Here is a 7,149-nt window from a genome sequence, read left to right on the forward strand (position 1 = left end):
TTAGGTCCCTGTAGTGAGTAGGTAAGGACCTTGTTTAATAGGCAAAGCAATGTCAAACGTGAAACACCCACCTCTCCATCGCACCGCTGAAAAGGTTGGAGTTTGCCAACAAAGGCCTATTCTCCTGAAATAGGCCCACACAGGTCCATGCAGAAGGGAAAGGTGCTCAAGGTCCATGGACGGTTTATGCCTGGACAGGAGCAGCTTCTGTCCTGAGCTACCCTGGTTAATGGAGCTAGCAAATTATCTTCCCCGCCCCCCCCCCCCAGTTGCAAATTTTTTCCTTCCCCAAGGCCGGGAGGACGGCTCCAGGTGCTCACCAGGGTCTATCTCAGGCCTAGGGATTCAGCCGCTGAAGCTGGCTTGGGGGAGGGTGGGTGGGGTGTGCAGTAAAAGATATGCAAGTACTTAGCTTTTGAGGAGAGCCCCATTCTCCTCAGGTTCTGGAGGTGTGAATGGGCTGTGTGGCTGGCTGCTTCTCCCTGAGGAAACTGAGGCCGAACGCTAGGACCAGCCCACAGCTGCCGCTGCCGCCACCACTCCCGGAATGGTGCCTGAGGGCTCCTGGCGATTCAGGCCCGGTAACTTCTCTCCACTTCTGAACGGTCTCTTCCTTCCCCTGCCCCTCAGTTTGTTGTCTACGCTTGCCTTTGATGCTCAGGGCTCCCAGCTTGTCACAAATATACACGTTTCACTTGTTTTTTCGGGTCTTTGTTGTAAAGAGGGCTCGATGGAAGCATCTGTCTATTCTGCCATCTTGGCTCTGCCTCTACAGTTGAAATTTAAAACATATATATAATATATATCTATCTAATATGTATTTAAAGAGAACCCTGTGACAGCAGGAACTTGACGGGGCTGCCTAGTTTTTCTGAGTCTCACAACTTCTCCGCCTTTGATGGGGTGCAGTTTTACCACTTTTCTATCATTTCTTTTAGTGGAAAATATTTGAATTTTCCTTCTCTGATAGGTTTCCACCTTTCGTACAGGTTCTGGCTTTCGTATGTCTTAGTATATTATAAAAAAACCTACAAACCAATAAATACAATTCATATTAACAACATTAATTTTATATGATGGATAGTGTTTTGCTGAAACTAAATTGCTACTAGCAACATGAACGTGGTACCGGCTGCTGACCCTTTTGGGTTCCTGGTGTTCTGCAATGTGCTCCGTGAAATGGCTCTATTTCCTCAGCAATTGGCCCATTCAGATGATTGCATAAGTTTCCTTCATATGGTCGGCCATGATTTCTTGTAGCCTTCATTGACACTAATGCATCCTTTACTCATTGGCCTGCAATTATGAAAACAATGCCAGCTAGATACACATATGCTAGTGAAGGCACCAAAATTACAGTTACACGGCGACTATCCAGGTGATCCAGAATAGGCTTTTACGTTTTTAACCGGAGCTTGTAATCAATATATGCACATAATTTTTGAAGAAAACTTGTGACCTGGAAGAATCCCTCACGGCCTGCTAGGCGTCCAACGAACTGGGGTAGGTAAACACCGAAGACAAGTTAATAGAGCTCAGTGTTTTATGGTAAAATGAACCTTAAGAGAATGCGATCTACACTTCCGAGTATTTAAGGTATCATAAGGAATACATTTCTTTTTTGAAAATAACATTTAACTTTTATGCAAATATTAGAATAAAACATTTTTAGAAGTCCAACGATGTTAGAAAACTTATAATAAGAAATAACGGTTTGTTGTTCCCCCCTACCCCCGCCATCTTTGTTATGCTCCCCAGAGGTAATAACTTTTGTCTATTGTAGCTATTTCTTCTGGAATTTGCTTTCTTATTTGTAATTAAAATGCCTCTATGGCTGTCTGTCAACTCATCAATTTTTTCCCCACGTAAACCTTTTTTTAAATAAAATAAATGAAGAATATTCATGATTTAGATTTTAAATCATATTTACAAATGAGGAAAACTTCTAGGCCCAAGTAGGTAACAACGAAGCTACTACAGCTGGCAGAATCCATGTCCCATATGCATTTTAAACCTAAAGCGTGAGCTGTAAAGTCAGAGAACACCATACACATCACCATCTAGACTAGATACCTGGATCTTGAGAAAGAGCAGAAGACAGGGTGATGTTCATGCAACCATCATCTGGTCCCCTTACCTTCATGGTGCAGAATCAATGGAAAGCTGTTTTACTTTTAGATGAGCTAGAGAGAGGTTGGAGCTCAGGTGGAGAAGTGGTTAAGGGCTCTGCTGCTAACCAAAAGATTGGCAGTTCAAATCCACCAGCCGCTCCTTGGAAACCATATGGAGTAGTTCTACTTTGTTCTGTAGGGTTGCTATGAGTCAGATTTGACTCAATGACAACGGGGTTTAGAGGTAGGTTGTTGATCATTTTAAGTGAAACTTTTGCCCATTGTTAACAGACCAAGGGCATTAGCTAAAAGGACATTCCACTGATAAACACAAAATAATATTAGAACAGCAAAGAGGAGGTTAAATAGATCATATTTTTCTCTGTCAGAAACTTCCATATCACACCACTGGAGCAGTGGAATAAACTCCACCTCCCAAAGACTTAGCCCATAAGCTTGATGTTGGCATTCACACCAGACAAGACTCCCCAAACTTCTGGTATCATCTGCTGGTCTGTGATATCCAGCTGGCTTTCAAGGGTGTTGGAAGTCTTTATATTATGATCCCCACTATAGATCTCAACACCACAAGCTATTTCCTCAAGCAGGTAAGCTTCCTGATCAACTGAGACATCAGCATCTTATTTGGCGGTGATTTTGTACATAGGGATCATTTTTTGCACCACAGGCTTTACCAGAGGGAAACCCTGTTTCCTGCAATGAGCAATTATTTGGGGCTTTACCAACAGGTGAAAACCCTAGAGGAACCAGCCCATCTAGCAGCACTTTGTACCTGGTTGTATCTTTTAGCACCTTGCTGAGTCTCTGTTTTGCTTCGTTTAGTAGGTCTGTGATAAGGTCAGGAGCCCTGGGTGGCACAAATCATTTGTACTCAACTATTAACCTAAAGATTGGCAGTTTGAAACCACCCAGCAGTGCCACAGAAGAAAGGCCTGGCAATCTGCTTCTTTAAAAGATTACAGTCAAGAAAACCCTATGTAGTAGTTCCACTCTGTAACACATGAGGTTTCCAAGAGTCAAAATCTACTCAATGGTAATGAATTCAGTGATAAGGTCATCACTCACTATGAGGACTTTGAATCTTGCTTGACTCATCGAATTGAACATCTGAATTTTCTTCTACTGCTAACACTGCTTTTCTTTCTTTTCACAGTGTTCTATAACCTTCGGTCACTGGGTTCGTACAAGATGATTTTCTCAGTGTTGGACTCTTCTGCCTTTGCATCCATTTCTTCTGCTTTCTCATTGGCTTCTTGTTTAATGAACGTCATCACATACTTAATCTGCTTTTGCACATCATCATCACTGAGAGTCATGGCAAAAGTGATGCTAGGCCAGTGGGCAGTAGGCTTGAGTTTAGGTTTGAAAGGGGTGGTGGAGGAATTGGAGAGGAAAATCAGGCAAATTCATCAACTTCTGATATTTTCTATTTTCTTATTTTAATGATAGATGAAGATTTAATTTTTTCTCCTTTTATTTTCCAAGTAAAATTACATCTAAATTAAAAAAAAAATTTAATCCAGATTCTGTTTTCATTATTGAAACAATGTTCACTGCTAACCCAGGTAGGGCATTGCGATTATAGTTCCACCCTTGTGCAACTTTCTCGTTTCCCTAGAGTTAATGATTGCCTTTTTTTTTTTTTTTTTTTTGCTTAATATTGAGAATACTCTGTCTTCCCAAACTGTTCAAGAGCTCCATAAGTGTCTCTCTACAAAATTATCTTCAGGACCAAACCTGTCAGAGAATTTATATATTCTAGTGTTCTCTTGGAGATATCACCTCCACGTGCATACCCCCAGAGCTCTGACCTCCTTCTCCTGTCTGGCCTGGTGTCTGTCTAGGCCTGCTGCATAGCTGTGGTCTTGGCATTTCCCCTGCTGTCAACCTGGGAATTCCCTTCAACTCTTTCCTGTTTCCTAGTTTCCATTCTTCTCCTTTCTTGGTTTACTTCCTCATTTGATGGAATGTATCCTCCAGTGGCTCCCTGAGAAGCATTTATGGGAGAATTTGAATGTCTGAAAATGTCTTTTTTCTACATTATACTTACTTGATTGATAGTCTGACTGGATATAGACTTTTAGGCTGAAAATCATTTCAATCAAAAAAATGTAAGGCATTGTTTCCTTTTCTGTTTTTAATTATCCTCTTAAAAGTCCAATGTCATTCTTATTCCAAATTCTGAGTATGTGATCTATGTCTTTTTACCTCTCTGGACCTTTTAAAATCTTTTTATTCCTGATGTTCTGAAGTTTCAAAATGATAAAATTTAATGTGGGGCCTTTAATCGTTTATTGTGTTGGATATTTAGTGGATTTTAAATCTGAAGACTCATGTTTAATCTTCTTTCCCCCTTTATCATACCATAAACATAGCACAGGATTGGGCAACATTTCATTGTGTTATACATAAGGTCATCATGACTCAGAGCTGACTTGATGGTAACTAATAACAACAACCCCTTTATCACAGTTCCTCGTTTTACTCCTTCTCTGTGCTTCTGCCCCTGAGTCCAGGGCCTTTCAGGTCAGCTTCTCCAGAGAATAATCCTCAGTTCCTCTGAAAGAGTGGAGAGAGGGGGTGGGTTACTTGACTATTTGGGGTAGAATTGAGGACCCATGTGTTTAACTGTCCTTTCTCCCTATTAAAAAAAAAAAAAAAAAAACTTCAGACAATCCATCTATTTACAGTTTCCTGCCTTACTACCTCTTTCGACAGTATCTCTACTTGCTGAGTCTGAACCTCAAATCCTTAACCTTATCAGGATCTACCAGGGAAATTAGCTTGCTTCTCAATGTAACCTCTCCCCCTGCCACCTAGCTTCCAATCCTGTCAAATGCTTTTTTTTTTGGATCATTTACCATTATGTCTTGTCTTCTAATCCTCATCTATTGTCATTTGGGGTTACAGATACAACTTTTCTGGTTTTTCTGAAGATAAGATTGATTTTTCTGTTTCTCACTCTTCTTGTTATTTGCCAGTGAATTTTCAGAAGAGAAAGCGGTTAGGAAAAATTTTATACTGCCATTCTGAAAGGAGTCAGGAAGACTGGTTTAACTACTGTAGCTGTCCAGTAATGAAAAAGCTAGCTCAAAAAATAAGGAGTTCTAATATTAGAAATCATCAGAAATATCCAATAGAGCCTGGTTCTTCTTCCTTTCAGGGATACTGATGAAGGAATTTCTGCATGGAGAGAATTAAATGGCTCACCTAAGATATCTTTCAAATGTAAAAACCCAAGAGTTTATGAATTCTATTCTTTTCTATAATGGTTGTAGGGAAATAGAAATCATATAATAATCATGTAATAATTAAGACCATAAGGTTTAAAATCAATCAGTCTCTGTAAGAATTTCCGATTCTTACTTGAGCTGTATTTTCGTATCTCCAACATCATTTTCCTATTCTGTAAAATGGGAACTACTTATTTTATGTGGTTTTTATTAGGCTAACACAACACATGTGGTCTAAAATGAACGCATAATCTATAAAAACTAATTCCAATAGCGAGGCATTTAAATTACACCTATGATATGGGAATTAATATTTTCTACTGTAAAAATGGTGTGACAGGGGTGTCTGACCTCCTCTAACTCACAAGGGTAGGAGGAGAATCAAGATTAATAGCCCAAGGGTGATTCCCATGAAACGGAGGTCAGACATACCTCCTCTCTCCAATCTTTTCACCAATTCTGATACCAGCTGTCCCTCCCATGACACTCTCTACTTCTCTGCTGGGTTTGATAAATCGATGCAATGGCCATGCAGAACTCACACAACAATACTCCCAATTATGGCCTTTATTAGGGAAGTAACAGGTTACAATTCAGAATACAGTTATTTGACCCAAACAGCCTCTTCTCAGCCGTGCCTACAGGCATCTCTCTCTCTGGCCCTCGGCCTCTCAGCCCCACACCCCCTCAGTCCCTCGGCCCTTCAGCACCTCAGCCTGGCCTCAGTCCTGCTCAGGCAAGTGTTACAAAGCTCTTTAGTGCCTCCAGTAAGTGCTTGGAGGCACCCCTGCTCAGCTTTCCCGCTCCATGGGCTGGGAAGCCCACTGCGTCACCTCCTGCTCGTCCCCTGGTTCTGTTGCCTCTGCTGATGCTGCTGTTTCTCTGCTGCTGCTTCTTGTTGTCTCTAGCCATCTCCAGTGATACAGCTTTCTCTTTCTCTGTCTCCTGGGTCTAAGAGGTTCTCAGCACAGGGATCCTGGGTCCAGAGGACACGCTCTGCTCTCAGCTCTTCTTTCTTGTGAGAATGGGGCCCCTTCCTCTCTGTTCACTTCTCTCTCCTTTTATAAGATAAAAGGTGTGATTCAAGTAGGGGCATGACTTGAATAAGGGTAGTAAGGGTAGTGACTTGAGTCACATCCTCTAGTAACGTGATGACTCAAGATACATCCCACCCTAATTCTGCCTCATTAATATAACAGACAACTGGCTCTCAAATGGGACAATAGCCACAGGCACAAAGCTAGGATTTACAACACATTGAAAGATGGAAGATAATTACAACAGATCACAAAATGGAGGATGACTACATCATTACATTATGGCCAAATTATATCATTGCATAACTTGGCCCTGCCAAGTTGACACATAACCTTAACCATCAGAGGTTCTATACACTTCATTTGCATAGTCCCACCCAATCATTGTGTAGGAGTCACAAAAACTTGGCTAGAAGGGCCATATTAAGTAATTCACTGCACTGCATCTACACTAATAGAATTTTGAATCTGTTGTGGTCTAGAACTAGTTTTATGTCTGAGAATCAATTGTATCATTTGACCTGGGTGACCTGGCATGGAGGGCTATGAATCTTTGTATACCTACTCAGCAGCCATCACCTCTGTTTTTCTAGAATGGGGAGAATATGGGCTTATGTCCACAGATTATTTTGAATTGATCTAAACACAAAACCATACAGTGAGCTATAATATTTGATTTCTGTGGTGACGCCTCTCTAACTTGTACTAGTTGTGGGCAGTTGATATCTAGAAGTGAAAAATATAACT

General features: G+C 41.0%; 1 pseudogene; it reads right to left on the minus strand.

The window, feature by feature from the left end:
- Positions 1-383: 383 nt before the first annotated feature.
- On the minus strand, positions 384-6,444 carry LOC111751761 (V-type proton ATPase subunit E 1-like; annotated as a pseudogene).
- Between the last annotated feature and the right edge of the window lie 705 nt (positions 6,445-7,149).

Source organism: Loxodonta africana, chromosome 1 (assembly GCF_030014295.1).
Source record: "Loxodonta africana isolate mLoxAfr1 chromosome 1, mLoxAfr1.hap2, whole genome shotgun sequence".
Taxonomy (NCBI): Eukaryota; Metazoa; Chordata; class Mammalia; order Proboscidea; family Elephantidae; genus Loxodonta; species Loxodonta africana.